The 15,818-nt window shown below is 38.2% G+C and overlaps 1 non-coding gene across 1 annotated transcript; it reads right to left on the bottom strand.

Moving 5' to 3' along the window:
* Positions 1 to 237: 237 nt before the first annotated feature.
* Positions 238 to 344, bottom strand: LOC133035232 (small nucleolar RNA R71). The gene has a single exon (XR_009686510.1). It is a non-coding gene; the product is annotated as a small nucleolar RNA R71 (small nucleolar RNA).
* Between the last annotated feature and the right edge of the window lie 15,474 nt (positions 345 to 15,818).

The raw sequence follows: 15,818 nt of genomic DNA on the forward strand, positions 1-15,818 counted from the left end.
GTTGGTGGCCTCCCTTCTGAAGATCCTAATCTGCATCTCTCTAACTTCATGGAACTTTGTGAAACTTTTAAGGTTAATGGAGTTAGCGATGATGCCATTCGACTGAGATTGTTTCCATTCTCGCTCAGAGAACGAGCCAAGAGTTGGTTGAATTCCTTGCCACCTAATTCTATTGCCACATGGAATGATCTGGCAACAAAATTCTTGTCAAAGTTTTTTCCTTCAGCCAAGTCTGCAAAGCTGAGAGGAGAAATCAATAATTTCTGCCAACAAGATAATGAATCTCTCCATGAGGCTTGGGAGAGGTTTAAAGATCTGATCAGGAGGTGTCCTCATCATGGTATAGAGAAGTGGATGCTGGTTCACAACTTCTACAACGAGGCCGGTTGGTAATACTAGAACTCTAATAGATGCGACGGCGGGCGGAGCTTTTATGAGAAAGAGTGCTAATGAGGCGTATGATCTATTGGAGGAGATGGCTCTAAACAATCGGCGGTGGCCAAGCTTGAAAGGAGTCAATCTAAGAAGGTAGGTGGTGTGTTAGAAGTTGATGCCATCACAAAGTTAACGGCTCGGAGTTGAGGCATTGACAAAAATAATTGCAGGGCAAGCTAAACAATCCCAAATTGTTTGTGAGTTATGTGGAGGAAGTCATCACTTTTCGGAGTGTCAAGCAGATGTGGATGATTTGCCAATGGATGAAGCTAAAGCCATTGGGAATTTTTCACAGAACAACAACAACAACAATTATGGGTTCAACCAGGGTAACAACCGAAGAAATAGTGGGTTCTATCGGCAAAGAAATCGGAACCAACGGTTTAATCGGCAACAAGCCTGCGGTGGAAGTTCTAGTTTGCGGACAGTTCTTGCTCCAATTTATGACTGAAACTAGATCTTCAATTAAAGACTGCGGAGACTCGGATGGGCCGGTAGCAACTCGGGTAGCAACCGCCCTCAAGGAAATTTGCCTAGCACAACTGAAGTCAATCCCAAAAGCGCAAGGCAATTACCACGAGGAGCGGTAAGAAGTATGATGGGCCCGAGTTACCACAACCGATTGAGGTAGACGAAGAAATAAATGCTCGACGGTGCTGAAACACCAACACCAACGGCGGAAGGCTACGACGGACACCACCACCACGGTCTCCACCAATTAGTATTGATCATCATGTAAAAATGCCCTACCCTCGAGGCTCGAAAGTCAAGCTTAGACAAGCGATTCACCAAGTTTTAGAAGTCTTCAAAAGACTTCACATTAACATTCCTTCTTTGAAGCTCTAGAGCGGATGCCAAGTTATGTGAAGTTTATGAAGGAAATTTTGTCAAAGAAGAGGAAGATGGAAGATTATGAGACGGTGGCTCTAAGCGAAGAGTGTAGCGCTATTCTACGAGAAGAAACTCCTCCAAAACTCGAGAGATCCGGGGAGCTTTATGCTATTCCTTGTACTATTGGAAAAATTGAAGGAATAAATGCACTATGTGATTTGGGAGCAGTATAAACTTAATGCCTTTGTCGGTGTTTAAAAGAATGCGGTAGGTGAAGCAAAGCCAACTACTGTAACTCTTCAATTGGCAGATCGATCGCTAGCTCACCCTAGAGGAGTCATTGAGGATGTGTTAGTAAAAGTGGACAAGTTCATCTTTCCAACTGACTTCATTGTTCTGGATATGGAAGAAGATAGTAATGTTCCTATCATCACAGGAGACCTTTCTTGGCAACGGGGAAAGCACTAATTGATGTTCGGAAAGGAGAGTTAAAGGCGAGGGTACAAGGAGATGAAGTTGTATTTAATGTGCTCGAAACGATGACCTATCCTACGGCTAGTGACAACTGTTTTGCAATTGATGTGGTGGACCGGTTGGTGGAGACAAAGACGCATGCGAAGACCCTCTTAATCGACTTTTGGTACAAGAAGAGGTGGTGGAACAAGACGGTAAGGAAGCTTATGAGTATGCTTTGTGGCTCGATTCTTATGGACCTCTGAATAGAAAATACTATGAAGAGTTAGGAGTCATACCAACAAAGCCTACCCCATCTGCGAAAAGCCTCCTCAACTAGAGTTAAAAGTCCTACCGAGCATCTCGGGTATGAATATTTGGGAGAAAATAAGACACTTCCTGTTATTGTGGCATCTTCCTATCTTCTGTAGAGACAGACAAGCTATTACGGGTTCTAAGGAAGCATACAAAAGCCATTGGATGGACTTTAGCAGATATTAAAGGGATCAACCCTTCAACTGTAATGCATAGAATCTTAATGGAGGAAGGAGTGAAGCCAACCATTGATGCACAACGAAGATTAAATCCACCAATGAAGGAGGTTGTCAGAAAAGAAGTCTTAAAGTGGTTAGATGCGAGGTAGCGTATCCTATTTCGGATAGTAAATGGGTGAGTCCGGTCAAGTTGTTCCAAAGAAAGGAGGGATGACGGTGGTGAAGAATGAAAAGAATGAACTCATCCCAACTAGATCACGGGATGGAGAATTTGCATTGACTACCGAAAACTCAACAAGGCCACGAAAAGATCACTTTCCACTTCCATTCATTGATCGAGATCTTAGACAAGTTGGCGGGGACAAGAGTACTATTGTTTCCTTGATGGGTACTCGGGGTATCACCAAATAGCTATAGCACGGAGGATCAAGAGAAAACAACATTCACATGTCCATATGGTACTTTTGCTTTTCGACGAATGCCATTTGGGGTACATGTAATGCTCCAGACATTTCGAGTGTATGATGGCCATATTTTCAGATTTAATAGAAAAGTGCATCGAGGTGTTCATGGATGATTTTTCAGTATTTGGTTCATCGTTTGATCAATGTTTGAGCAACTTGGAATTGGTTTTAACAAGATGTGAAGACTCTAATTTGGTGTTGAACTGGGAAAAGTGCCATTTCATGGTTACAGAAGGAATAGTGCTGGGACATAAAATCTCGAAAGAAGGTATTGAGGTTGACAGAGCCAAAGTATCTACAATTGAGAACTTGCCTCCTCCAGTTTCAGTTAAGGGAGTTCGAAGCTTCTTGGGTCATGCCGGGTTCTATAGAAGATTTATCAAAGACTTTTCCAAAGTTGCCAAACCGATATCCAATCTTCTCGCTAGTGGAGTACCTTTTGAATTTGGGAAAGATTGTCTTGAAGCATTCCAGATTCTCAAGGATAAGCTAATCTCAGCACCGATCGTGACTACACCAAACTGGGAATTACCTTTTGAAATCATGTGCGATGCAAGTGATTATGCTATTGGAAGCCGATTTTGGGACAACGGAGTTGACAAGGTATTCGAACCATTTACTATGCAAGCAAAACCTTGAATGATGCTCAACCTGAACTACGCTACTACGGAAAAAGAGATCTTGGCTATAGTGTTTGCATGTGACAAATTTCGACCCTACTTGATTGGCAATAAAGTGATAGTGTATACAGATCATTCAGCAATCAAATACTTGATGACTAAGAAGGATGCCAAACCACGACTGATTCGATGGGTTCTTCTCTTGCGAGAATTTGATCTAGACATAAAAGACAAGAAGGATACTGAAAACTTGGTGGCAGATCACTTGTCAAGACTAAATTTGGAAGAAAGTCGAATACGAAAGAGGTACAAATAAATGAACAATTTCTAGATGAACAACTCTTTAGTGTGAGGGAAAGTCTTATGGTACCATGGTATGCGATTATGTTAATTACTTATTTTGCCAATATCACTCCTCCTGAGCTATCTCGCCAACAACTAAAGAAATTCTTTTACGAGGTGAAACATTACTGCGGGAAGAGCCAATCCTCTACAAGCCTTTGTGCGAGATCGGATAATAAGAAGGTGTGTGCTGAAGAGGAGATGTACTCTATTCTTAATCAGCTGTCATGCTCTACCATGTGGGGGACACTTTAGTGGAACTAGAACGATTTGCCAAGGTGTTGCAAAGCGGGTTCTTTTGGCCAACACTTTTCAAAGAAGCTAGTACTTTTGTGAAGGCATGTGATCGTTGTCGGCGTACGAAACATCTCAAGGAGAAACGAAATGCCTTTGACGGGAATCTTGGAAGTAGAGCATTTGTTTGATGTATGGGGGATAGACTTTATAGGTCCTTTTCCTTCATCGTTTAGCAATCTATACATTTTACTAGGCTTGTGGATTACGTATCAAAATGGGTAGAATTGCGGCATAACACCGGTAATGATGGAAAAACGTTCTTCGGTTCCTTTAGAAGAATATATTCACACGGTTTTGGTACTCCCGAGCGATCATAAGCGATGAAGGGAGTCATTTACGCAACAAACGATTCGAAGCACTTCTTTCAAAGTATGGTGTTCGTCATAGAACGCCTCCCCTATCATCGCAAAGTAATGGCCAAGCCGAGATTTCTAACCGAGAAATAAAGATGATTCGAGAAAACGGTGCGAGAGATCAAGGAAAGATTGGTCAAGAAAGTTGGATGACGCATTGTGGGCCTACGAACGGCGTTCAAAACGCCAATCGGGATGTCACCATATCGGTTGGTGTTTGGAAAGGCGTGTCATTTACGTGGAGTTAGAACACAAAGCTTATTGGGCAATGAAAACTCTAAACATGGACTTAAAGCTGTCTTGGGCGAGAAAAGACTACTACGAGTTGGATGAGTTGGAAGAATTTCGAAACGAAGCTTATGAGAACGCCAAGATTTACAAGGAAAGAACTAAGAGATGGCATGGCCAAAATCTAGTCGAAAGGAGTTTCAACTGGTCGACAAGTTCTACTCTTCAACTCGAGACTAAAGTTGTTTCTGGTAAATTAAAGTCAAGGTGGTCGAGGCCATTTACGGTGGTCAAAGTATTTCCCTATGGAGCGAGTGGAACTAAAGGTGAAGGTCTAATACTTTCAAAGTGAATGGGCAGCGATTAAAGCTCTACTTGGGAGGTCAATTTGATCAAACCATGTCGCCATGATTCGGCGCCCCTTTGTGAAGATCTCGATCAACGTCTAGCTAAGCGACGATAAAGTTAGCGCTAATTGGGAGGCAACCCAAGTGTTCTTTTGATTTAGTTGAACTCTTTTTAAGTTTACTGTTATTTTTCTTTTTGTTCATTCTTTTTCGTTAGTGAAAAAAAAAAAAAAAATTTGTCGATGGCCGCGGTGATGGAATGTATGGCCGCGGCCATTTAAGCCTTACAGAAAGGGGCTATTTTGAACGAATTCTGGCCGCGGCGAGGGGACATACCGCCGCGGCCAGATAAGCCTTACAGAGAGGGGGTTATTTTCACGGAATCTTGCCGCGGCGAGGATACATGTGGTCGCGGCGAGAATGGTCAGATTTTGTTTAAAAACCCCAAATCCCTAACATTTCAAAAAATCACACCCCATTCAAACCCTCTCTTCTCCACGCCGAAAACACCACTTTTCACCATTTTTTCTTCATCTAATCCCATTCAAAACTCCTTTTCACCAATTCTAACCATAAACTTTCATCAACAATCATCCTAAACCCTTATTTCTCTCATCAAACACTAATTCCCACTCAAAATCAACCCCAAATCCCTAAAACCTCACCCAAAATTTAAAAACCCTTATTCATCCTTTTCTTTCTCAAAAGCTTCAAGATTTCAACAATGGAGGATGATTAAAGGAAGAATTGTCATTGAGGTATTGATTCTAAGACTTCCAATCCAATTTTTATTGAGGAATTTGTGAATTTGTTGGATAGTTTTGGATTATTTGTTGGATATTTGGGATTTTTGCTATATACATTGTTGAAATTGATTGTGTGAATAGAATTGGGTTAGATTGAAAGGGAATTAAGTCCCGGGAAGTCGATTTTTAAGGGGAAGTGCTGTCAAAATTTTGAAAAAAAATCTTGAGAGTTAGGAAAGAATTTTGGTGAGATGGGTCCAAAGAGGTCTAGAGTCAATGAGGAAGGGGGAGCTTCATCATCCAACCCACCTAGGGGACGCTCTAATCTTGATAGAGTTAGGTTTACCAACATGGATGCTCAAGAGCGGTTTTTGAAATTGAAAGATAGGGCATTCATTGAAGATAGAGGGATAGACATTGTGAACCTAAGCCAGCGCAACATTCCCCTGCATTTGCATCTATTAGGGATCAAATCCTACATAGGCAGTGGACTAAGTTCGTAGATGTCACTGAGCGTGATAACCAAACTCTAGCTTTGGAATTTTTAGCCAACTGGCCTGAAAGAGAGGATGGCAAGGTAAGAGTTAGGGGGGTCAGAGTGCCTGCTTCCACAGCCGATATTCATGCTCTTTATGACCTCCCAACTTTCACTGTGGAAGAACAACCCTTGAAACGGCAATTTCGAGAGAAAAGTTTGAATTATGTGGATATTGCTGAGACTCTAGGGTATCCCCAGCCCTTAGGTTCCATGAGCTTGTGAAGAACCATACCAATTGTCACAGATGTGAACTTAACCCGATGGCCAAGGCTTGGCTTTACTTTGTTAGTGCAAGGATGCTCCCCGATAAGCATTTTTCGATGCTCAAATAGACGAGATTAAATGGGTTTATGGCATTATGAAAGGTATAATTTGAATGTGGGGGATATTATTCGAGTGACCTTTGACATAATGGTTGAGGGACCTTCGGTGGAGGACTTGGGTTGGCTGGAATTATCAACGATACTCAGTGAGAAACATGGGGTACCGCAGTACTCATATGATACCAAGGCACCGCCACAGCGCCCTATTAACTTGGCCACTGTTCTTCGCTTCAAACCTCCTCATCCTCATGGTCAACTGCCAGTTGAAAGAGGTCCTCCGGCAAGAGAAGAAAAAGAACGTGAGGACATCGAACCACCACGTCCTGTCGGGCCTCTTGACCCCGCCATGCAGTACACTCACGATCAGCTGAATTATCTGATTCAGCAAAACATGCATATGCAAAATTACATGGCCCAGAGGAGTATCTTCGATGAGCAGCAGGTGGCTCAATTGAATACACTTGTCACGAGGATGAATATCGGTGTGGACGAACCGAACTATTTTGCCATGCCACCCCGTTTCAACCCTTATGACCGGCCACGCGCCAAACCCCTTCTAAGGGGCTCAGGTAAGTTTCTCTCACCCTGGTTTATTTTCACACATTGGGGACAATGTGCATTTTTAGTTTGGGGGGGGGGGGGGAAACTTAAATTTTTTCGCGTTTATTTGTTTTAGTTTAGTTAGTTTTAGTTTTAGTTAGTCCTGTGTGATAGCTAAATTGAAAGATTGATTGAATTGTTGTTATTCACTTGTGCAATGGATTAAAACATAACTGTGTGCTTGACTTGCAACTGTTTGAATTAAGATGGATGTGTGCTAGGAAGTGATTCATGTAGATTTAAAACATTTGTTATTCTCGCATATCACTTCTGTTCTATTTGGTTTGTGGAATGATTGGTTGTACATGAAATAGAATTTGTTTGACATACTCTCTTGAAGCAAAATTCTTGTTGATTTTTGTTTGGAAAATGATCTAGGCAAATTTTCTTTGGATCGATTGAGCCTTTCAAGCCTGCCTAGAAATATTTACCATAGTATACCCAAAGTTGAGCCTTAGCCTGTTTTAAAAATTTTTCACCACTTAACTGAGCTGAATTTGTATCTTAAACTCTTTTCACCCTGAACATACCTTATTATGCCATGAGCCTTGAAGCAAGTTTGGGGGGGATAAGTGCTGTAAGTGGAAAAATAAAGTGTAGGAATGAGAGATTGAGAAAAAAAAAAGAAAAGAAAAATGTCTTCTTGAAGGAAAAAAAGTTAAGAAAATTATGAGGTACACACATAAGAAAAATTGCAATCTCTTATTTCTGTTTTTGGGATATATGGAAAGAAAGCAAAATAAATGTCTAGGCTTGCTTGGTTAATAGTGCTTATGGTATAGTATAGCCTAAATGACTTCTCACCTACCCATGTACCTAAGCCATGCTATGTTAACCGAAAAAGACCTATTGATTCCAAATAGAAATTTGTCAACATTAGTGGAGAGAGGTATGTCATTCAAACTTATTGATCATGTGTTAGTGGGATGTTGGAAAGTTTAGAAGAGTTGTGATATTGATGGCAATTGCAATGTTTTATGTTCGTATGAATTACTTACTTGTAAATTGCACATTCAACTTAGTTCTTAGAGTTGGCAAGTTGAAATTCTGGTTATTGATGAATTGAAGTTGTGCAGGTGGTGGTAACAATTAAATTGTTGGAAAGTTTAGCTATCATTGTCAGTTTGTTTTTAGTTTAGTCTTAGTTTACTCGGGGACGAGTAAAGAGTCAGTTTGGGGGAGTTTGTTAGGCTAATTTTAGCCTATGTTTTGGATCTAACTTATGTGCGTTTTTAGCTGTGTTAGGACGGAATTACGCTTGTTTTCTATGTTTTCAGGTTCTTTGGAATAAAAGAGGTCTCGGGTGCAGAAATTCGTTAAAAGACGTGCTAAGCCGAAGAAAACACAATTTCTGAGTAATTGTGCACATCTGGCCGCGGCTAAACACAACTTGGCCGCGGCTAGATCTCGAAGTGTTTCAAAGGCGCAGTCGCCGCGGCGATGAAGAGTCTCGCCGCGGCCATTTAAGAGATACAGAGAGACCCCTTATTTTCAATTATCTCGCCGCGGTGAGAGTGTATATGGCCGCGGCGAGATCCCGTACGGACCAGGGGCATTTTCATCCATCGAACCCTAAATTTTAATTATAAATAGAAAACTGCGATTGGAAGTCGGGGAGAGCGATCAGAAACCCTAAAACACAGCAGAGAGCGGCAGGAAGAGCACAGAGATTCAAGTGACGATCCAAAATTCATCCACCAACAGTTCTTTTCTTTATTCCTCTTTAATTTATTTATGTTGAATATTGCTATAGGAATGGTTATGGATTTGTTTCTGAACTAAATTTCCCATTTAGGGAGGATGATGATTGTTGTTTAATGTTTTGCCTAGTTAATGTTTAATCACCATTCCTCAATTCTTGTGTGTGAAATTATCTTAATTTGTTCTTAATTTCATGTTTAAGATTGATCACCTTGTGCATGTTCTATGATCTCAATTCGAAATCTGAAAAGTGAGAATTGAGAATGCTAAAATTAAGATAATCGATGTTCTATGTGAAACGAAAGTATTTGCATGACTTATGTGACGAGTAGATTATTACTTAATGCTGATTTCATGTTAGTTTAATTAAGGAATTAATTAGATAACATGTGATTTAGAATCTAGAAGATCTGAAAGGAGCTAGGTTATTTCATAATCTGTCATTCACTCCAAGAATAGGATAGTAATTAAGCATTAATGATTTGGGTAAACAACAACAGGATTCTCCTCCCTATTATCTCATCTTGTTCAACTCTCAATTGTGTTAATAAGTTTTCTGAATTTCTTTCATATTTTACTGTTTTTAAGTCATAATTGCTTTTGATTTGCCGAATAGAATCATAAGTATAATTTAGTGGTACTTAGTCCAATTCCCTGTGGGATCGACCTCACCTGTGTGAGATTTTACTACTTGATTGCGTATACTTGCGTAGCGTTTATAAATATAGCAACAGCAAGGCTAGGAGATAACCTACAAGTCCAACTTTCTTGAGAATCTCTAAAGGTCTTGTAACCTAGGGCTCAACTTTCCCTTCTTTCCAAAGCGTTTCACCCCTTTCATTGGTGAAACTCATAGGAAGACATGGTCCCTTACTTAAAATTCTATATCTCTGGGCTTTGGATCTGCATAAATTTTCTGTCTGCTTTGAGAATCAAGCATTTAATCCTTGATCTTCTCTATAGCCTCACTGGTTCGCTGAATTGATTTTGGACCGAAGTACTTTCTTTCCCCGATTTCATCTCATAAATTGGAGAGTGAAACTTCCTACCACACAACATCTCATGGGGATCCATTCCTATAATACTCCCATAACTATTGTTGTAGGAAAACTCTATCAAAGGCAAGTACTTACCCCACGAACCTTCAAAATCTATCACACAGGCTTGTAACATATCCTCCAATATCTTAATTTTCCTCTTGAGCTGGCCATCTGTCTCAGGATGGAATGTAACATTCCTTCTTCAAGCCTCCGTTGAGCCTTCCCCACAGATTAATGACTCTTATACACAGGTACATCACTCTTGGCTGCTTCATAATGATGACTGAACCTGTAGAAACATGAGTCTTTCTAGTGTGCTTTATCCTCACTCGTCCGCTTCTTGGAAAAAATTCTCAGGTGGTCACCCATCCTAAAATTACCCTAGATTAAGCGTGCTTATCTTTGGAGTTTTTTCATGATGGGCTACTAAAAGAAGATGCATAGACTTATGGCTCTTATACACGGGTATGTTACTTTTAGCTGTTTTATGGAGTGACGACTGATCCTACAAACCAACACGAGTGTTTCTACCGTACTTTGTCCTTACTCGCACGTTCCCCGAGAAAACTTCTGAGAAGGTAACCGTCCCAAGATTACTCCAGTCAAACACGCTTAACTTTCGAGTTCTCAAGATTACTCCAGAAAATAAGATGCACCTTGTTGATATAGGTGTTACCAATCAAACTATTTAAGTCATCTTCAACTGTGTAGTCGCATAACTACATATATTAGAATCATCACACTTGACCTTCCCTAGGCAATGTGGGATTGCACAGCTTACCCAGAATTTACCCTTACAGATCATGGGACTACTAACTGTCACAATCACCCCCTTATGGGGTTTGACGTCCTTGTTGACCACACTTCTGGTTGGATCAAGATTTTGATACCATATTGTGACACCTCGTTTTCCAAGATGTTACACACAATAGTCCATATAAAAGAATGTAAGATAAAGATAATAAAATACTTCTTTATTGAAAAATAACTAAGCATGAGATCTCACTATTTTAAAGATTATGAATAAATTAATATTTTATTTTTAAAATAACGAGATCTCATGCTTAGTTATTTTTCAATAAAAAAGTCTTTTATTGTCTTTATCTTAATTTATTTTATATGGATTATCGTGTGTAATATCTCAAGAAATCAGGCGTTACATGAAAAGTTGTGCTAAAATTCAGATTTGTACCCATGGCCTTTTGGAGACTCTCCCAGAACATAGAAATAAACTTTAGCTCCCTATGAGAAACAATGGACTTCGGAGCCCCATGGAGACGTACTATCTCCTTCGTGTATAATTTTGCATACTGATCCACCGTATATGTTGTTTTCATAGGTAGGAAATGTGCTGACTTGGTAAATCGATCCACTATCACCCAGATTAAATCGTACAAACCTGTGGTCCTAGGTAAACCAACCATAAAATCTATAGTGACATCTTTTCACTTCCACTCGGGAAGTGTCAAAGGTTGCAACAAACCTGCATGTCTCTGATGTTCAACCTTAATCTACTGTCAGGTTAAACACTCGGATATGTAATCCACCACATCCTTTTTTATACTGCACTACCAATAATAGAGTTTCAAATCTTGATACATCTTGGGTGTACATGAATGCAACGAATTGAGAGTAGTGCGAGCTATTAGAGTTTATGCCTTGAAAAACCTATAAAGACATTTCTGATTATTAATAAAGAGTTAAATAATTTGATATATGTATAAATATTAAATTATTAATATTATTATTGAATAATTTATATGTAAATATTAGAAAATTATTTCATATATGAGGTTATGGCTTGTAGCTTTATAGAGAACTAAGACCACTTAACTATGAATAAAATAATCAGTAACATATTAAAGTTATGGAATTTTTAATCAACGGTTGCTAGTATGGTTCACTGATGCCCGTTCTTTAGTGCAGGTTGTCTTGGTTCAGATTATGGAAGTAGTATGACATTAAAGTGAAGGTGTTGTATATAATAGAGATCATATATGATAAGTACTGATATGAATAAAGTTGTCTTTACTAACATATCGTTTATCATAAAAACCTAATTCATATCATAACAATGGTCAATAGTAGATCGGTCTAAATCCTGTGTAATCATAAACTCTTGTTCATGTTATTAATTTATTTGATTCACTCGTTAAAGTTTCTCAAAGAAAATGATTCTTACAACTTTTTTTTTTGGAAAGCTAATAATGTGGATGACTGAGAACATGATTTACAATTATAGAATCTTAACTTTCCTAACAAATCAAATGTTGGTTCCTTTTAAGTGTTAATCTAGAACTGGAATGTTGTGTACAAATTTAGATGGGATTTAAATTATGCTTCCACTAGTAAATTAATGGTACTAAAAGATAAAAAAGTAATTAAAAGGGTAAAACAGTAATTTGATCGAAACTAATTACGAACCAACACATGGAAGGCTAATCACTAGAATTTATTATATCAATGGATACTGCAATAAAACTCAATAAATATAATTCTATAATTACTAAGAGTTCAATTCTATATTTTTAATGGAGTAATCATGTAATTAATAAACAAAGATTATTTGATTAATGAGACTCAATAAATAATCTAGTTTATTGGAGCTTAGAATTATAGATTCATGGTCCATGAATCGCCACTTTAAAATACTGTCAATGGTAGGGATAAAGAATTATAGTAAATATTTGATTTTGTAATAAATAAATAATTTTTTCAAATTAATTAAATAAGGAAAAGACAAAAATTATTAAGATATAATTTGTTAAGACAAGATTTGTTGAGATAAAAGTTGTCAAGACAAAATACACCATCATTGTCCTAAATAGACAAGGGTAGGCGCGTCCCTATAGATTTTATCTTTTTTGGGTTAATTAATTAATTCAATTAGATGAATATCTAATTTGAAAAGTGATTACAAATATTTTAAAGTTGTTGAGATATTCTCTCAAGTAGTTGAGAGATTCTCTCATAAATATCAGTAATCGAATTCGATTGTAGATGTTTATTTATTTAAATAATTAAATGTGATTTAATTAAAGGGTTTTAACTTATATAAATAGAAGCTTGATTTGAGAAATTAGACTGAATTCCTGAACACTATGGGGTTGTTTGGCTTCATAACTTAAAAGTTGTTTTTGACTTTTAAAATTAGAAAATAATTTTTAAATACTAATAGGAGTCGTTTGGCCAAATTTTTAAAAACTAGAAAATAGAAAACATCAAAATGTAGTTTTTAATTTTCAAAAATAATTTTTTTTGTTTAACATATTATATTTTATATTTTTACTCACATACCCGAACCCTGGACTCGGACCATGGAACCCGAACCCCAAATCCCGAACGTCGAACCCCAACCCAAGAACTCGAAACTCGAACCCGGACCCAGACCCGAACCTGATCTGCACCTAGACCCAGACCCAACCTGGACCCAGACCTCAGACCTAAACCCCGACCCTAAAACCCAAAACCCGGACCCGGACTTGGACCCGAACCCGACCTGACATGGACCTAGCCTAAACCCGACCTGGACCTAGACCCAAACTCGACCCGAACCCGGATCTCAGACTCGGACCATGACCCAAACCCAGACCCCGTACCCTAACACGGACTCAGACCTTGACCCAAACCCAAATCTGGACCCCGACCCGGACGTGGACCCAGACCCCAACTCGCATCCAGACCTAGACTCAGACCTTAGACTCGGACCATAGAACCCGAATCCTAGATCCTGGACTTCAGACTCCGAACCCTAACCCCGAAACCCAAAACCTAGACCCAGACCCGAACCTGGACGCGAACTCGACCCAACCCAACACATGGATCAGGACCTGGACCCCGACCCAGACGTTGACCCAAATCCAAACCCCAGACCCCAACCCAAACTCGGACCCAGACCCAGACCCAGACTTAGACCCAGACTTGAACCCGGACCTAGACCTGGACCCCAGACCCGAACCTCGAACCCCAAAACGGGTTCGGATTCGGGTCCGAGTCTAAGGTCCGGGCCCAGGGTTTGTGGTTTGGGTCCGGTCTAGGGTTGGATGGATTCATGTCATTGTATGGTGTAGAATATTGATTTTTTTTAGTAAAAAAAATCTAAAAGTAGCTTTAAAAATCCTAAGCCAAACAACATTAAATTTTTAAAATGATAAAAAACTGTTTTCTGTTCTCACTTTTGAAAACAGAATTCTGAAAACTAAAAACTGAAAACACAGCCAAACAGCTTCCATAATTTTCGAAATTAATAGGAGGAAAAGAAAAAAAAAATCTCTCCCAATTGTTCTTGCTCATGTGTTGCGAACTCAACAAGAACAAACATATACACTTTATCCTAATAGTCTACATTATTCCTTGTATGTGGTGGAACGATTTGGAAGACATTGGTGTGAGTCCAATTCCATCATCCTCATCATCTGGACTAAAGGATATGATACATACGAGAAGTTTCGAGGATACCCTGATAGTCTTCAATAGGTATATTCTAAACTTGTTATTATTTTATATTCTGATTTAATGTACACACATCTGGAGATCCATTGAGATATAATACAATGATAATCAGCAATACGAAATCCTTCCACTGCGTTTTTAATTTAGTACTATAAAACCAACATGAGCTTCATCTAATAAGATCTCTTTTCTGAGCTCACCACCACTCGAAACACAAACTCGAGTTTCGTAAAGCAACATTCCATTGTCTGATACTGAAAAGTCTTTAGCTCAACTAGCTAAAACTTCTTCCCAAGACTTAACCAACTCAAGATCCTCCATTTGGGCACTTATAATTCTTTCTAATAGATCAGATTAAAATGTCAAATTACTAAGTTTTCCAACCACAAACTCAATACCCGCCTTAACTATGTCAACTGCTATTTGAGGAGAAATCATCATAGCACTAAAAATCTTTCCTACTTAGAGCATCATCCACCACATTGGCTTTCCTATGATGATAAAGAATCTCACAATGATAATTTTTTACTAATTCTAATCACCGTCTTTTTTTTTCATATTCAACTCTTTTTCAAAAAAAAAATATATGAGACTTTTGTGGTCAGTATAAATACGTGCTACTTGTTCTTTTCCAAGTCATCTTTTCAGTGGGGGTTTGTCCCTACTCATCTTCATGTTATTTTGTTAATAAATTTGCTTTCTTAATAAAATAGCAAATGTTCACTAATTAAAAACAAAGATACTAGAAGTCTAGAATGTATATGCATTAGTAAAGATTATAAAAATTGGTATTTAAATGAAAATATATAAGAACTATTTTTATGGAAACATGTATGAATGACTAAATATAAATGGGTATTTATGGATTTAATTCAAGCTTCTATTTTATAATTTGTACTTACGTCGTACTAATATATGCTAATATATTTTGTATATCTATTCAGACCCATATGTATTCATATCAAACTCAAATTCATATCTATTTGTATTGTGTTCTGGTGCCGCCAAAATAGTCTTCCGAATGTACAATGTTAATGTTGTATGCACATAAAGTATTTTAGTTTATTTCAAATAAATTTTTACTATAATTTAATGTTCTTTTCAAAATTTATAATTTATTTAAATATTCTTTCTTTATATATTTATACTAATATATCTTAATAACAATATTTCTAGATTTCAAAATAATAATAATAATAAATAACAATATTTCTATCAAATTGAACAATGCATACAAGCCTCCCTAACATCATCAAATGATTAGGAAGAACTAAGGAGACAAAGTTCAGGCGACTGGTTTTTACTGCTGCAGCAGCCGGCCTGGTATATAGCATATGGGGATTGAGAAACAAGGTGCTATATGGACCAAAGAAGAGCAATCACCTACTGCCATGATCAATGAGTTGAAGACTAACTTGAAACTAAGAATTGAGATGTTTTGGCCAAAAAAAAGTCTCAAATATAGACACACAATGGTTTCAAAGTTTGTAAATACATGTACAATGTATAGTTAGTTCATTATTATAGGCCCTTTAAGGATGCTATTTGGGTGTA

The sequence above is a fragment of the Cannabis sativa genome, chromosome 2 (genome assembly GCF_029168945.1).
Source record: "Cannabis sativa cultivar Pink pepper isolate KNU-18-1 chromosome 2, ASM2916894v1, whole genome shotgun sequence".
Classification (NCBI taxonomy): domain Eukaryota; kingdom Viridiplantae; phylum Streptophyta; class Magnoliopsida; order Rosales; family Cannabaceae; genus Cannabis; species Cannabis sativa.